The sequence below is a fragment of the Hemibagrus wyckioides genome, linkage group LG07 (assembly GCF_019097595.1).
Source record: "Hemibagrus wyckioides isolate EC202008001 linkage group LG07, SWU_Hwy_1.0, whole genome shotgun sequence".
In the NCBI taxonomy this organism is placed as follows: Eukaryota; Metazoa; Chordata; class Actinopteri; order Siluriformes; family Bagridae; genus Hemibagrus; species Hemibagrus wyckioides.
Window position 1 is genome coordinate 29256580 of NC_080716.1, and position 17507 is coordinate 29274086.

Sequence of the window (17507 nt, forward strand, 5' to 3'; positions counted from 1 at the left end):
TGTCAATTAATACATTCACCACTGGTTCACTAGGTTACAGACTTAGGATAGCATCAGCCTAAAACTCTGTTCCGAGGAATTTTTTTGTAAAGGGTGAATCCCTGGTAGTTACTTTAGTTAGCAGCCTAAATTTAGCTAGTATAATATTCCCAGTAATGGTAATAGTATTGTGTTCCTTATAAAGTTGCAAGTGAGGGTATGGTCAGAGATCTCATCACTCTGAACACACTGAAAAATTTTATATTGCTTTCCCACGGTTATTTTCACACCTCCTGTCCTTTTTCACACCTACGTTTGCACCACAAAATGAAAATAGAAATAAACCACATCCGTGAGCTGCTGTCTGTTCTCAGGCCTCTAACATGGTCACTGCTCAGTGTGTGTACAGGACTAATGAGAAGTGTTTGTTACTGCACACATATTGCTCTTATTTATTACATAGAAATATAAATAATCATTAGTGACTTTTTTAAGTATTATGCATTAGTTTGACATTTATGTGTATTAGAGTGAACTCTAATGAAGACATAAAGAGAACATTTACTCACAGAGTATCACAGAGTGGACTGAGCTCCATCTTGTTCCTCTAATGACTGACCAACTGACAGAGCAGAGGTGTGTATTAAGGCCTTACCACTTTACCACTTCCTGTGTTCTAACAGAGAGAGAGAGAGAGAGAGAGAGAGAGAGAGACAGACCCAGCCCATCATATGACTATGACCCCTCTTGAGTGTAGATAACTGGTTTGATATTTGACCCTCTGGATGGGAGTTAATTATTTTTTTACGTCTAGGGACGTGTACAACAGGTGCATGAATGAGACATATGAACAATCAATTTATTTCAAATATTGTTATTGTCAGTTGTGGCGTGTGTTTGCCTGTCATAGCATAATGTTCATATTGCTGTTATAGTGTACTGTCCAAGTTGTTTGATTCTTTGACAATTGTTCTTGAATCTTTCATAAACTAAACTAGAAAAAAAGGGAGTCAGTGCCATCCTCCTATGAAAATGTAATCATAACTAGCGAGTTTGTCCAAGTGGAGTTGCCGTACAGAGCTGCCGTAAAACTCTCGCGCATGCGCAGTTCAGATCAGACGGCGGTTCCCCTCCATGCTCGAGTCTCCTGCTTGTAGTCCATGTGATGTTCTGCTCTTGTCAGGACCGTGTTACAGCAAGACAAAAGTCACAACTCATCCAGATAGTTGAAGACACTTAAGGTAAGATCAACTAAGTTCCGATTATAAATGTACTTAGTGTTAGCTTTATATTGTAGACTTCAGGAAGAAAGTATGTCCGGGGGCGGGGCTAGGGGGAAACAGATCCCCAAACAGAGTTGGACACAACACCGGCATTACTTTTGAAAACTGCCACAGCAGAAGAAAATCCTCACAACTGTAACGTTAGCAGAAGAGACTGAACAAGCTTTGTCTAAATAACTAAGCGCTAGTCAACTAACGCGTCGAGCTAGCATTAGGGCTAATGTTAGCTAGCTACAAATGTCGGTGCCAGGTTAGCTAGCTAGCACGTTAGCCGTCCTACATGACGGTCATGTTAAAGCAAGCAGAAACGAGCTAACGGCACCGTTACAGTTGGGAATATTTTCTTCTGCTATGGCAGTTTTCTAAAGTAATGCCCGGTTAGCTCCTAACGCTAACTCTGACTGAAACCAGCGTTTAGCTAACGGTAGCTAGTTACCATGATGGGACAAAGCTAACTGTTGGATAGATGTTTTAATTTTGTCCTCTTTTGGTTAAAAAGCTGGTAAAAGTAGGCACGAGCAGTGTGTCGCAGCAGGATACAATACTGTTGGTAGTTTAGAAGGTGGGATGTACAAGGGATACAAACATCGATATTTTTTATACTAATATGTGGACATGACACATGCGGTTATAATGAGGGGGTCGACAGGGACCAGTGCCCCAGTAACACAAACCCCCAGTTACTCTTATGCTGATCCCATGAGGTAAATTTTGTTTGTACAGCTTAGTCAGTAACATGAAAGGATATGCAACTAAGTCACAAATCAAAGTAATTCAAAGTCTACACGGTTCCCTTAGAGCCGTACACTGCTACCGAGGAATTGAAGTGCCACTGCTTTAAAGCGGGAGTAAAAAACATTGAATGCTGGTCAGATTGAGCTGATGGCAGACTGTACATTTTGTCTTGGTTTCATTATATAGCTGGCAAATGTAAACGCAAGGACTACTGTGACACAAATTAGCTCGTAAGTAAGCTCACAAAGATATTAAGTAAATGTTCTGGGTGAAATGATGTGCATTTTGTTCAAGTGAACAGGAAGGGGACATTGTCCTTTTCACCCTCAAAATAAAAAGAATGATGAGGCAGTGCTTGATCCAAGAAAGATGTCAAGAAAGAAGCATCAGAAAAGGAAGAGAAACAGCAAGAGAACATGGAGGGAAAGCCAGAAGATTTGTTAGTGGAAGGTTATAAAAGTAAGGGCACAGAACAGGAAGTAAAGTCAGAAGCACCTGACAGTGAGGCTGAAGAGGACACAGGTGAGGAGGAGGACATCCACAAGCAGTAGACCATCAGGTGTGTGATGTTGGAAACATATTTGCCTGCGTGTAAAGCAGTGTAATTACTGTTCATATGGTGGGAGTGTGTAGTCTTATGATTTACATTACTCATAATTTCACACTACGTCATTGCTCTATCAAGATAAATATTCCTTTATTGTTTTTTCATCACTATATGTGCTCTATGTTGGTTTGTCTTTTTTCACAGATATCAGCAAATGTAGAGACTCACCAATTCAGAATCTGAAGTTTTCAAGGACCTTGATGAAGGACAGACGAAGAATCTTTATGGCGGTCTGGTACGACATTCACCCTTTGGCTTAGAAATTTAAGATTACTGGACTATTCAGTTATGTAATCGCACACACACACACACACCATTCTCTCAACTTTGTAATTAAATAAACATTTAAGATTTATTGAACACAGTTTTTATCACTTTTGTTCTGAGTCGGATGTGCCCCTCTGATAAAACACAGATTTCGTATAAATAAATAAAATATATATATATATATATATATATATATATATACACACACACACACACATCTATCTCTCTTTCTCTCTCTCTCTCTCTCTCTCTCTCTCTCTCTCTCTCTCTCTCTCTCTCTCTATATATATATATATATATATATATATATATATAATATATGTGTTCAATGTTTTTTCCCCCATTGTATTCAACATTATGTTAATACTGAAGATACCGAAATTGGCAGTACAAATATGGAATTATGTGGTCAACAAAAATGTGTTAAATAACCCAGAATATTTTTTATATTTTTGATTTTTTAAAGTAGCCACCTTTTGCTTTGATGACAGCTTTGCACACTCGTGGCATTCTCTCAGCCAGCCTCATGTAATCACCTGGTTTTCCAACAATCTTTAAGGAGTTCTCAGAGGTGTTGAGTACTTGTTGGCTGCTCTTCCTTCACACTCTGGTCCAACTTATCACAAACCATCAATTGGATTAAGATCAAGTGAGTGTGGAGCTCAGGTCATCTGATGCAGCACTCCATCACACTCTTTCTTGGACAAATAGCTCTTACATAACCTAGAGATATGTTTGTGGTCATTGTCCTGTTGGAAAACAAATGATGGCCTCATTAATGCCAGGTTTACACTGCATGATTTTCAAAGTCATTGGATCACTGTTGCTTTCACACTGCATGACTGTCTAGGGGAGCATTTAGTCGCTACTGTGTTCACACTGCAGAATGGAGCCTGAAAATGGAACCCCGCAAAAAGTTTGTGAGCCAAATGTTCTGTGCAGGGAGCAAGGTTTTTGTGTTCTGTAGAATTGAACAAATGAATAAATTTAGGGGTGCTCCGATCAGGATTTTTGTGGCCGATCACCGTTATCCGATCACTAGAAGCTGTATCGACTGATACCGAATACAGGGTCTATTTCAAGCCTTATCATATAGCATTATTTAGTAAACTATATTTAAAAACAATGTAAATTAAGTATTGAAATTACGAGAAGAGGAATATCATGAATTGATAACTATTTATTGGCAAGCAACATGTCAACTTAAAACATAGCAGCCTGTGCTTGATCAGTAATTGGGAACAGCTTAGAGCTGGACAAATACAACTTTCCTGTAGATTATATAAAAATAAATAAAATAACAGACAGAACAAACAGAGTCTAGCTAGAAATTAACTGATGTTATGTTGTCCTTCATAAGGCTGTCGACATGTGTAAACAATGTGGTATAACTCGGACGTTTCTAGGATTTGAAAACATCAGGGGCTGTCTGTTCTGGTCCATTGTTCCCCTAAGTAATATATGTATTTTAACTTAAATTCTGCATTAGGTGAATAATAGAAAGTCATGATGTCCAGACTGTAATGTCTTAGTGATTTAACAGTTTATATTTTATTTAGATCTATCTTTAGGTTTATTTAATTTAAGGCTTTTGTACGTCTTGGGTATGGAATAATAATCAAAAGGGTCCTTATGTCAGGGGTTTTCAGAATCAGAGACAGTGGGCCTCCTTTTTGACACAACATACATTTGTTAGCCGACTTTTATCAGCTGTGTTAACATTAAAAATTAGAACTTAGACTTTTATCTGAATAATAAGATTGTGTGTTCTCCTCGTTTTTTTAATTGGCGTTGCGCTCAAGGTCTGTAAGGTGTTTTAGTCACGTAGTGTGAAAGTGGAGCTACGCAGACCGATGGGTGTAGGACATTACAGTATCGCGAGAGTGGTTCTAGAGCATATACCAGCGCACACACTCACGGTATTTTGGTGTGTGAGTGCACGCATGCGGAGTGAGTGGCGCTTGAGTTGCTGAACTCTCCCGCTCTCTCTTAGTGCTAGCCAACTTCATACACTTTATATAATTGCCAGACCGGTGAAGCCATTTTAGCAGCGCGCAAAAAAAAAATTGCGTCATGTGATCGGCTTTTCTAGACCGGCCATTAGAGAGACCGCCGATCAAACTTCCCAAAGCAATTATCGGCCGATTATGATTGGCGACCGATCAATCGGAGCACCACTAAATAATTTTGCAATGTGCTGCTGCTCATGCGGATGGTCAAGCAAATGTTTCTGCTTTATTTCTGTTTGATGCTATTGTAAAGCCAATTTATTTTGGTAGAACTATATTTAAGACATTTTTTTTTCTGATAAAAGCCTATAAACGCTATTAAACTATAATATTGTGCTCCAACTGAAGCCATGCTTGCTGAGATTGTTGTCTATAACTCCTCCCCGAACTGCCCACTGCCCTGTATCTTGCTCTTTCATTGGCTGTAGGTCATCGCAGAGGTATGTTTCAGTCAGAGCTCCTTTCATACTTCACGATTTTGACTCATTGGTGACTTGGTCAGATGGAGTTTTTGTCATTCACACTGTGCGATTGTCACTCGCATGCATGCGCTCCGCTTTGCCCTGATTTTGCAAAACTAGTCTGAGACTGAAAAGTCATGCAGTTTGAACTTGGCATAAGTGCAAAACAGATGGAATGGCATGTTGCTGCAAAATGCTATGGTAGCCATGCATTTAAATGTGTCTGCCACTTGAACTCTGAGCGTTTATGTGGGCTGTAATCTAAGGTGCTGTAAATGGGCAGTTTCTGAGGCTGGTAATTCTAGAAAACTTATTCTCTGCAGTAAAGGTAGTTCTTGGTCTTCCTGGCCTTGGACTGTCCTCGTGAGAGCCAGTTTCACCATAACGTTTGATGGTTTAGGTGACTGCACTTGGAAGTACATTCAAAGTTCTTGAGATTTTCCAGATTCACTGAGCTTCAGTTCTTAAAATAATGGATGGGTGTTTCTCTTTACTTATCTGAATGTTTCTTGCCATAATATGAATTTGTACAGTAGTTGTAGTAGCACTAATAGGGCTATTGACTTTGTACCCACCCTTCCCCTGCATAAGATGCACTATATTGCCAAAAGTATTCGCTCACCCATCCAAATAATCAGAATCAGGTGTTCCAATCACTTCCATGGCCACAGGTGTATAAAATCAAGCACCTAGGCATGCAGACTGTTTTTACAAACATTTGTGAAAGAATGGGTCGCTCTCAGGAGCTCAGTGAATTCCAGCGTGGAACTGTGATAGGATGCCACCTGTGCAACAAATCCAGTCGTGAAATTTCCTCACTCCTAAATATTCCACAGTCAACTGTCAGCTGTATTATAAGAATGTGGAAGTGTTTGGGAACGACAGCAACTCAGCCACGAAGTGGTAGGCCACGTAAACTGACGGAGCGGGGTCAGCGGATGCTGAGGCGCATAGTGTGAAGAGGTCGCCAACTTTCTGCAGAGTCAATCGCTAGAGACCTCCAAACTTCATGTGGCCTTCAGATTAGCTCAAGAACAGTGCGCAGAGAGCTTCATGGAATGGGTTTCCATGGCCGAGCAGCTGCATCCAAGCCATACATCACCAAGTGCAATGCAAAGCGTCGGATGCAGTGGTGTAAAGCACGCCGCCACTGGACTCTAGAGCAGTGGAGACGCGTTCTCTGGAGTGACGAATCGCGCTTCTCCATCTGGCAATCTGATGGACGAGTCTGGGTTTGGCGGTTGCCAGGAGAACGGTACTTGTCTGACTGCATTGTGCCAAGTGTAAAGTTTGGTGGAGGGGGGATTATGGTGTGGGGTTGTTTTTCAGGAGCTGGGCTTGGCCCCTTAGTTCCAGTGAAAGGAACTCTGAATGCTTCAGCATACCAAGACATTTTGGACAATTCCATGCTCCCAACTTTGTGGGAACAGTTTGGAGCTGGCCCCTTCCTCTTCCAACATGACTGTGCACCAGTGCACAAAGCAAGGTCCATAAAGACATGGATGACAGAGTCTGGTGTGGATGAACTTGACTGGCCTGCACAGAGTCCTGACCTCAACCTGATAGAACACCTTTGGGATGAATTAGAGCGGAGACTGAGAGCCAGGCCTTCTCGTCCAACATCAGTGTGTGACCTCACAAATGCGCTTCTGGAAGAATGGTCAAAAATTCCCATAAACACACTCCTAAACCTTGTGGACAGCCTTCCCAGAAGAGTTGAAGCTGTTATAGCTGCAAAGGGTGGACCGACGTCATATTGAACCCTATGGATTAGGAATGGGATGTCACTTAAGTTCATATGCGAGTCAAGGCAGGTGAGCGAATACTTTTGGCAATATAGTGTAACTGATGCTCTAAAGCAAATTAAGAAGGCAAGAAATGCCACAAATGTATTTAAGAAGACACACCTGTGAATTAAAAACCCTGCCAGATGACTACCTTGTGAATCTGATGAGAGAATGCCATGAGTGTGCCAAGCTGTCATCCAAGCTAAATGTAGCTACTTTGGACAATCTAAAATAAAACATATTCTGGGTTGTTGAACACTTTTTTTTTTTTTTTGTTTGCTACATAATTCAGTATGTGTTCTTTCATAGTTTGAATGTCTTCAGTATCAATGTACAATGTTGAAAATAATAAAAATAAAGAAAAACCATAGATGTGTCCAGATTCCACACTTTTGACTGGTACTGTATGTATTGTGTATGTATATGTGTGTATGTGTATATCTCATAGCAAGCGGATTTTTGTTTTTTGTTAATTGTTTTATACACACAGTGCCTGTAGTTGTTTGCAACTACAAATTGAAATTATATTGAAATAAAAGTTTTAACTGAATGCAGTGTGAGTGTTTATTTGGTCCAGAAGCAGTATAACTGATGTCTAAAATAAGTCTTCAGTTGACATTATAAGCCGTTGGAAAGATGTCCACAATGAGTGTGTATGAGTGAGGTCCTGTGGACGTCAACACATTTTTCACATCAAGACTGTTAAGACTCGTACTGTAAAACCTGTTTCTCTGTGTAACTCAGTATGTGGTGGTCAGTGATTGAAAAGTGAAACTAAAATGCCTTTGACTCTCTCTAGGTGTAACTGCTATGTTTTAATCCTGATTTTATCCACACTAATAGATTTAAACATAATTATACATTATCACTGTTCACGGTCAGGCTTGTGATCATCCAAGGACAAAAAAGAAGGAACAATCTTCAGTTTAATAATCACTTAAACAACATTCATTTAAATTAAATGACACTTTATAATGTTCTCTATTCTTTACATTAAACATCAATAGTAATGATCTGTAAACACGACAGTTTCAGACATCCATCGATCTCTATTTTACAAAGACGTGTCTCAGGTTCTCTGTATCTCTAGGTATCAAGTGGAAAGGGATTATTTTGCCAAACTACTTTAAATAGAGATGCTTAGCTTGTCCTGCACACAGCCGCTAGATGGCGCTGTGAGCTCGTGCAATGCTGCCAGAAGTGACACGTGCATGAAATAAATGTATTTAAAAACGCAGTATTTTGTAGTTGCATTGTTTAAGGACATTTCACGGTTTCTTTATATTTCTTTCTTTATTTTTGTCTCTATACAGTAAATAATGCTGTCTTAATAATTATCATACTGATGACTAAGTGGCACTTTCACAGATGCCTGCTGCAGTTTTTACAATTTAATAAAAATGACTAGGAATAGAAATTACAGTTTTTATCACAATCAACACTAGGTTTAGTGTCTATTTTTATGGATTACACATTTCAATTGGTCAATCTAGCCATGGGGTCACAGTCCAGTGACTTCTGTGCCGGTCCCAAGCCCGGATAAATAGAGGGTTGCGTCAGGAAGGGCATCCGGCATAAAACATTGCCAAATTTAACCATGTGAATCATCAGTACTCTAAATTTCATACCAGATCGGTCGAGGCCCAGGTTAACAACGACAGCCATCGGCGCCATTGACCTGCAGGGCGCTGGTGGAAATTGGGCTACTGTTCTTCAAAGAAGTAGAGAAGAAAGAAGAGTGCGCAGACAGAGAGAGAAGAGGAAAGGTAAGAGTGTAGGACTGAGAATAGGAACTCTGAATGTTGGTACTATGACAGGGAAAGGTAGAGAGCTGGCTGATATGATGGAGAGAAGGAAGGTGGATATACTGTGTGTACAGGAGACCAGGTGGAAGGGTAGCAAGGCTCGTAGTATAGGAGCAGGTTTCAAGCTGTTTTATTATGGTGTGGATAGTAAGAGAAATGGGGTAGGTGTGGTCCTGAAGGAGGAGTTTGTGAGGAATGTTCTGGAGGTGAAGAGAGTGTCAGACAGGGTGTTGAGTCTGAAGTTAGAGCCTGAAGGGGTGATGTTGAATGTTAGTGCCTTACACAGATATGCCCCACAGGTAGGTTGTGAGTTAGAGGAGAAAGAGAGATTCTGGAGTGAATTAGTTTCCAAGATGGCGGCGCGGCAGTAGCACGCAGCGGCCACTCCGGAACCAAAATGGTGCTTTCTTTTTGTTTTAGCGCTAAATTTAAAGTGCATGGACACCAAAGACAGTGGTGTTCATGTATACGACCGCCATACGATATTACGGTACAGAAATCATGCAGTTACTAACTTGCATGATGAACTACTCTGCAAACTTTGCGAACTCGGCTTGCTGCGAAGTCCAGGCCTTCAGTCCTCGGCGTCGCCTGATGCCGGTGGCCGGGAGAGAGGACGTCGCAAGCGTTGTTTGAGGAAGCGGAAGCGCGGTAAAAGAGCGGGTGTCCGTGCTAGGCTAACAACCAACCCTAGCCGGCCGGCACTCCCTTCCATCATCTTGTCCAACGTCTGCTCACTGGATAATAAACTGGACTACATCCGACTCCAGCAAACTACACGGCGTGAGTTCAGAGACTGCTGCGTCTTTGTTTTCACGGAGACGTGGCTCAGCGACAGAGTTCCGGACGCTGCCATTCAGCTAGCCGGACTAACCGTGTTTCGTGCCGACAGGAATGCAGCTCTGTGCAGTAAGACTCGCAGTGGCGGTGTGTGTGTTTACATCAACACGGCATGGTGTAAGGACTCTGTGCTTGTGTCTAACTACTGCTCATCGGTAGTGGAGTTTGTAACTGTTAGATGCAGACCTTTTTATTTACCCCGGGAATTCACCACTACTCTCATTATCGGAGTGTACATTCCACCCAGCGCTAATGCTAAGGAGGCTCTGTGTGAGCTGTACGGAGCTATTAGTGAGCTGCAAAATGCTCACCCCAATGGACTGTTTATCATCGCCGGAGATTTCAATCATGCAAATCTCAGAACAGTGCTCCCTAAATTCCATCAGCATGTGGACTTTGCTACGAGAGGGACGAACACGCTGGATGTTGCTTATTCAAACATTCCCGGCGCGTATCGTGCGGAGCCCCGCCCCCACCTCGGCTACTCAGACCACATCTCTGTTATGTTGATTCCAGCATACAGACCTCTCGTCAGACGCTCTAAACCGGTTCTGAAACAGGTTAAAACCTGGCCAGCAGGAGCCATCTCTGCTCTTCAGGACTGTTTTGAGTGCACTGACTGGGATATGTTTAGGGAGGCTGCAACCAACGGCGACTCTATTGACTTGGAGGAATACACGGCATCAGTGACCAGCTACATCGGGAAGTGCATCGATGACGTGACCGTCTCCAAGACCATCACAACACGCTCCAACCAGAAGCCGTGGATGACTGCGAAAGTGCGTGCTCTCCTGAAATCGAGAGACTCTGCCTTCAGATCGGGGGACAGGGCGGCCTTAAAAACAGCAAGGGCCAAACTGTCCCGAGCCATCAGAGAGGCGAAGTGTGCACACGCCCAGAGAATCCACGGCCACTTCCAGAACAGCAGAGACTCCCGGCGCATGTGGCAGGGCATTCAGGCGATCACCAACTACAGGACAACTTCACCTGCCTGTGACAGTGACGCCTCCCTTCCAGATGTGCTGAATGACTTCTACGCTCGGTTTGAGGCACAGAACAACACAACAGCGAGGAAGACCATCCCTCCTCCTAATGACCCAGTGCTTTGTCTCACCACGGCTGACGTGAAGAGAACTCTATACAGAGTTAACCCACGGAAGTCCGCTGGACCAGACAACATTCCTGGCAGAGTTCTCAGGGAGTGTGCGGAGCAGCTAGCAGATGTCTTCACTGACATCAACATCTCGCTGAGCAGCTCCATCATCCCTACGTGCCTCAAGAAAACGACCATCGTCCCTGTGCCAAAGAAGTCTACGGTTTCCTGCCTCAATGACTACCGTCCCGTTGCACTCACACCAATCGTGATGAAATGCTTCGAGAGGCTCGTCATGAGGCACATCAAGTCACAGCTACCACCCTTGCTGGACCCCTTGCAGTTTGCGTATCGTCCTAACCGTTCCACGGAAGACGCCATCACCACAAGCCTGCATCTGGCCCTCACACACCTGGACTGCAAAGACTCCTACGTTCAAATGCTGTTCATAGATTTCAGTTCAGCATTCAACACAATCATCCCTCAGCAGCTGATTAAGAAGCTGAGTCTCCTGGGCCTGAACACCTCTCTCTGCAACTGGATCCTGGATTTCCTGACTGGGAGACCTCACTCTGCTGACTCACGACTGTGCAGCAATGCACAGCTCCAACCACATCGTCAAGCTCGCTGATGACACGACCATGGTGGGTCTCATCAGCAAGAACGACGAGTCAGCATACAGAGAGGAGGTGCAACATCTAACAGCCTGGTGCAGAGCCAACAACCTCTCCCTGAAAGTCGACAACACCAAAGAGATGGTTGTTGACTTCAGGAGAGCACAGTGTGACCATTCTCCGCTGTCCATCGATGGCTCCTCTGTGGAGATCGTCAAGAGCATCAAATTCCTTAGTGTCCATCTGGCGGAGAACTTCACCTGGTCACTCAACACCAGCTCCATCACCAAGAAAGCCCAGCAGTGCCTCTACTTCCTGAGGAGGCTGAGGAAAGCCCATCTCCCTTCCCGAATCCTGACTGTGTTCTACAGAGGGACCATCGAGAGCGTCCTGAGCAGCTGCATCACTGCCTGGTTTGGGAACTGCACCGTCTCAGATCGCAAGACCCTTCAGGGGATAGTGAGGACAGCTGAGAAGATCATCGGAGTCTCTCTCCCCTCTATCACAGACATTTACACCGCACGCTGCATCCGCAAAGCCAACAGCATTGTGGCTGACCCCACACACCCCTCACACACACTCTTCACCCTCCTGCCATCTGGAAAGAGGTACCGGAGCATTCGGGCCCTCACAACCAGACTGTGTAACAGTTTCTTTCCTCAAGCCATCAGGCTCCTCAACACCCGGGACTGAACTGTTCTACACTCTCACACACACTCTCACTCAGGACTGAACTGTTCTACACTCTCTCACACACACACACACACACTCTCACTCAGGACTGAACTGTTCTACACTCTCTCACACACACACACACACACACTCACTCAGGACTGAACTGTATATTAACTCTCTGTCTCTCTCACACACAGATACACACACTCTCTCTTGACTGTGTGGACACACACACACACACATAATTTATACTGTTCATTACTTACTGCACTACCTCTACCTGTCATCCGCTGCTATAGTTATATTTATGTTTATTCTATTTGCACTACCTCAACTGCTGCTGTGTATTTTTGCACAATATTTTTGCACAATACTTTTTTTACATCATTTCACTTTATCTATTTTATTTCACTTACATTCCAGTACACGTTCTTTTATTTCTTTTCAGCGCTAAGTGTCCTGTGTTCTTTTGTGTTGTCTTTATTGTATTTATTGTCTTTTTTGCACTGTCTTGTCTATGCTCTGTTTGCACCTAGCTGCACACTGTGCACTTTACGTGGCTAAGACAAACTTCTGTCCTAGCTCTGTGGTGGTGTTTGTTGTTTTGTATTGAACTTGTTGTTGTATGTTTATGTAGCACCAGGTCCTGGAGAAACGTTGTTTCATTTCACTATGTACTGCGTCAGCTATATGTGGTTGATGTGACAATAAAAGCTTCTTGAATCTTGAATCTGAATCTTGAATTAGATGAGGAGATGGAGAGTATTCCCATGGGAGAGAGAGTGGTGATAGGAGCAGATTTTAATGGACATGTTGGTGAGGGGAACACTGGTGATGAGGAGGTGATGTGCAAGTTTGGAGTTAAGGAAAGGAACCTTGAAGGGCAGATAGTAGTGGACTTTGCTAAGAGGATGGACATGGCTGTGGTTAACACTTATTTTCAGAAGAGGGAGGAGCATAGAGTGACTTACAAGAGTGGAGGTAGGAGCACACAGGTAGACTACATCCTATGTAGAAGAGGCAATCTGAAAGAGATTAGTGACTGTAAAGTGGTAGTGGGACTGCATCAGGGATCGGCTCTGAGCCCCTTCCTGTTTGCTATGGTGATGGACCAGTTGTCAGAGGAGGTCAGACAGGAGTCTTCTTGGAGTCTCCTTGGACAATGATGTTTGCAGATGACATTGTGATCTGTAGTGAGAGCAGGGAGCAGGTGGAGGTTTGTGCTGGAGAGAAGAGGAATGAAAGTCAGTCGTAGTAAGACTGAGTACATGTGTGTGAATGACAGAGAGGAAAGTGGAACAGTAAGATTACAGGGTGAAGAAGGTACAGGAGTTTAAGTACTTGGGGTCAACAGACCAGAGTAATGGAGAGTGTGGGAAAGAGGTAAAGAAGCGAGTGCAGGCAGGGTGGAATGGGTGGAGAAAGGTGTCGGGAGTTCTGTGTGATAGAAAAATTGCAGCGAGAATCAAGGGGAAGGTGTACAGGACAATGGTGAGACCAGCCATGCTGTATGGTTTAGAGACAGTGTCACTGAGACAGAGACAGGAGTCAGAGCTGGAGGTAGCAGAGCTGAAGATGTTGAGGTTCTCTTTGGGGGTGACATGGTTGGACAGGATTAAGAACGAGTACATCAGAGGGACAAAGTTAGAGAGGCCAGGTTAAGATGGTTTGGACATGTCCAGAGGAGGGAGAGTGACTATATTGGTAGGAGAATGTTGGACACGGAGCTGCCAGGCAGGAGGAAATGAGGAAGGCCAAAGAGGTATATGGATGTAATAAATGAGGATATGAAGCTAGTGGGTGTAAGTGTTGAGGATGCAGAAGATAGGGATAGGTGGAGAGAGATAATTCACTGTGGCGGCCCCTGAAGGGTAAAGCCGAAAGAAGAAGAAGATTTACGTAGTTCACATAGTTCAAATCTGTATTTTTAGAATCGCATCCCTGCAGTTTGTGTTAAAAAGAAGGGAGTGTTGTACACATGGATGCTTTACTGTTATGATCATGTGTACATTCTGTAGACAGATATCACTAATCCTGTGATGATCAGCATTTGTCTGAACATGCTGTGATTGCTAAGCAAAATTGTATCTCACCTATCTTGCTCTTTTGTCTCATCTCCTAAATCCAAGCAGTTATAATCAGATGGTTTATCAGAGGTTCAAATATTTCACTGTATGCTCTAATTAATTTACTGTATAGTAAATTAATATTAGCAATTTAAATATTAAAAATATTAAACATATTTTCAGATCACATTTTAGCTATAAAATATGTCCACAAATGTCCCAACCATGCCATACTAATACAAAACATATGACATGACAATGATATTCCTTATGATGACTCTTAAGACCTGATGTCCATTGAGATGGACATTAAACTTAAAAAAAAATCCTGTGCTCTACAACTTTAAATTGTTTTCAAATTGACTTTACATATTATCACTTGATACTGTTAAAATTATAAACAGTGCAAATTGATAAAGCTACCTTGTTCAGTAGGTGAGCCATAGCTGTGTTGTGTGACTCATGAAGCTTGCTCATATTAAGTTAGGGGTCATAAGTTGATTGCAATTGGTCGATTAGGGGCCAATCAGTGACCTGGCATTTTTCAAATTCTCAAAATATACATTTTTATTGGTTTACAGAGAAAAACATGTGATGTCCATTCCAATGGACGCAGGGTCTGAAAGGGTTAATGAACAGTTTATTAGGAAAACTGCTCTGTCATGGTATTATTCAGTTCTACATGTGATTTTAGATGTTTTAAAGTCTGTATGATTCTTGAGGGCAAATTCATTTACTAGCTAACACACTGAACTAATACAGTGAACTGGTTACTGCTGCTTACCCAAATAGAACTACTTAGCCAGTAGCCACTACTTATCTAGTTATAGTACTACTTATAACTACTACTTATAGAGTTGGGATTTAGCCCCCAGAGATTACTTTCAGAGATTTTGTGAATGCATAATATCTGTATTCCATTTCCAGTACTTTATTAAAAGATGTATTGTGCATGCATAAAACTTTAATACAAACACTATTTAAGCTATGAACAGTCATATCAGGACTTTTATGAACCTTATGCTTTGTAAGATGCAAATATGAACAATAAAAATATATAAAGAGAAAAAGTTTAAAAACAACATGTAATTTAAAAAGAAATGTGTGTGCATGTGCAGAACAAATCAGATGACGACATCAATGATCCAGGACTGTATGTTGCAGAACCAAAAAAAATGTTAATAATTCTTCAGCCAATTTTCATCATAATTCATTCATCAGTGATGTTTTGTACATCAACACGATTAATTTTCTTTGTTAGAAAACAGTGACCGCCTTACAGACTTCACTCACGTTTCCAAAAACCAACCAAAAGCACTGAAGTGTAAGTATATGAGTAAAAGAAAAATAAACATTTTTATTAAAATATGTAAATGAGCCACAAGCACAAATTAATGTACTTTCAGTGGAATTAGTATATGAGTAACGGAAAAATCTGTATTTTAGACTCTTGTTTCTGACCTTATTTTTCTTGTACTTGTATAGCATGTATCCAACTGCAATAAAATTATATTTATTATGAATAATCTATTTTAAATGCTTTTAAATATGCAAATAGGCCCCATGAGTATATTCAGAATGAGTATAAAAAAGTTAAGTAAAAAAATTAATAAGAAATGTTCCTGCATTTCTGACTCTACTGCTATGTACAGAAAGGGGAAGAGTAGACTCTACTGCTGTGTACAGGAAGGGGATGAGTAGACTCTACTGCTGTGTACAGGAAGGGGATGAGTAGACTCTACTGCTATGTACAGAAAGGGGAAGAGTAGACTCTACTGCTGTGTACAGGGAGGGGATGAGTAGACTCTACTGCTGTGTACAGGGAGGGGATGAGTAGACAATACTGCTGTGTACAGGGAGGGGAAGAGTAGACTCTACTGCTGTGTACAGGGAGGGGATGAGTAGACAATACTGCTGTGTACAGGGAGGGGAAGAGTAGACTCTACTGCTGTGTACAGGAAGGGGATGAGTAGACTCTACTGCTGTGTACAGGAAGGGGATGAGTAGACGCTACTGTTGTGTACAGGAAGGGGATGAGTAGACAATACTGCTGTGTACAGGGAGGGGATGAGTAGAGTCTACTTTCTGAGGAAGCTCAGATGCTTTAATGTTTGCAGTAAGATGTTGGAGATCTTCTACCAGTCTGATGTTGTGAGTGCTGTCTTCTTTGCAGCATTATGCTGGGGAGGCAGCATTAGAGCTGGAGAAGAAAGTAAGCTCAACACACTAATAAAGAAGACTGGCTCTGTACTGGGATGCTCCCTCAACTATTTTGATGTGATCGTGGAAAAGAAGGCACTAAACAAACTAATGTCCATCCTGGACAATGCATCACATCCCCTCCATGACTTATTGGTCAAACAGCTGCAGCAAGGACCGGTACAGGAGAATAGTTCATCACTGTACCAGGATGTTATTGTGTCTGTTCCTTAAATAAGTGCATTGGGCTTCTGTTGGTGGGATTCTGTTTACTGCACTGCTGCTAATCACTATATAATTACACTGATGCAGATTATTGTGGATGATCATATCTACTTTGCGGCATATGTTATTAATACTTGCACTGGTGTATACAGTTATATTTATTCTATTTTTATTAATATTTATAATATTAGAGATTACATTTATTTTATTACTCTTGATAATTTCTTACTGCATATGCTATTCTTTTGCTGCTGCTGTAATGTGTGAATTTTCCTTTTAGATTATTACAATGATCTATCTATCTATCATTGACGCATTTTTCACATTTTTCAGTCTCTTTGATAATGGTAGCTTCATCAGAACAGACACATGGCTCACTGCAGAGAGAAAGAAAAAGATTACAGTAAACAAGTTTATTAATATATATTTTTTCTGATATTGGTGTCAGTATTTTGCATGTTCATAGTTAAACAGCTTCCAAATGAACATGGATGAAGTCTTACAGTTTCTGTGAGGTGAGGATTTGTATACATAGATACTGTAACTGCTAGATGACAAAATCTCCCTAATGCAACTTTTACGATATTCCTCACTTCATGGTGTTTGTTGTGTATTTTTTAAAGATTTATGCTGGAAATATCATGAGTCTTACCTCCATGTTGTGCTTCACCGCTGAGTAGACAGTATCATCAGCCACACTGGCCTTTTCTAGTGGAAATCAGATAACATGAATTAATTTCCTGAAATATTTTAACTTCAGTTCAATTTAAATTATTACACAGAAAATGATCCGGATATTAAATCATACACAATTAAAATACATTAAACCACAGCAGTGTTTAATTCTGGATTCTAATTGGTC

The 17507-nt window shown here is 41.8% G+C and overlaps 1 long non-coding RNA gene across 5 annotated transcripts in view; it reads left to right on the top strand.

Moving 5' to 3' along the window:
* The first annotated feature begins 1083 nt into the window (after nt 1-1083).
* LOC131356747 (uncharacterized) overlaps nt 1084-17507 on the top strand; it is a 30193-nt gene continuing 13769 nt past the window's right edge. For 4 of the 5 annotated variants that reach the window (XR_009205065.1, XR_009205069.1, XR_009205067.1 and 1 more), the window contains exons 1-2: nt 1098-2556; nt 2749-2839. This is a non-coding gene — a long non-coding RNA (uncharacterized LOC131356747). Of the gene's footprint in view, nt 2557-2748; nt 2840-17507 lie in introns of all 5 variants that reach the window. The other variant, XR_009205066.1, reaches the window with a different exon arrangement.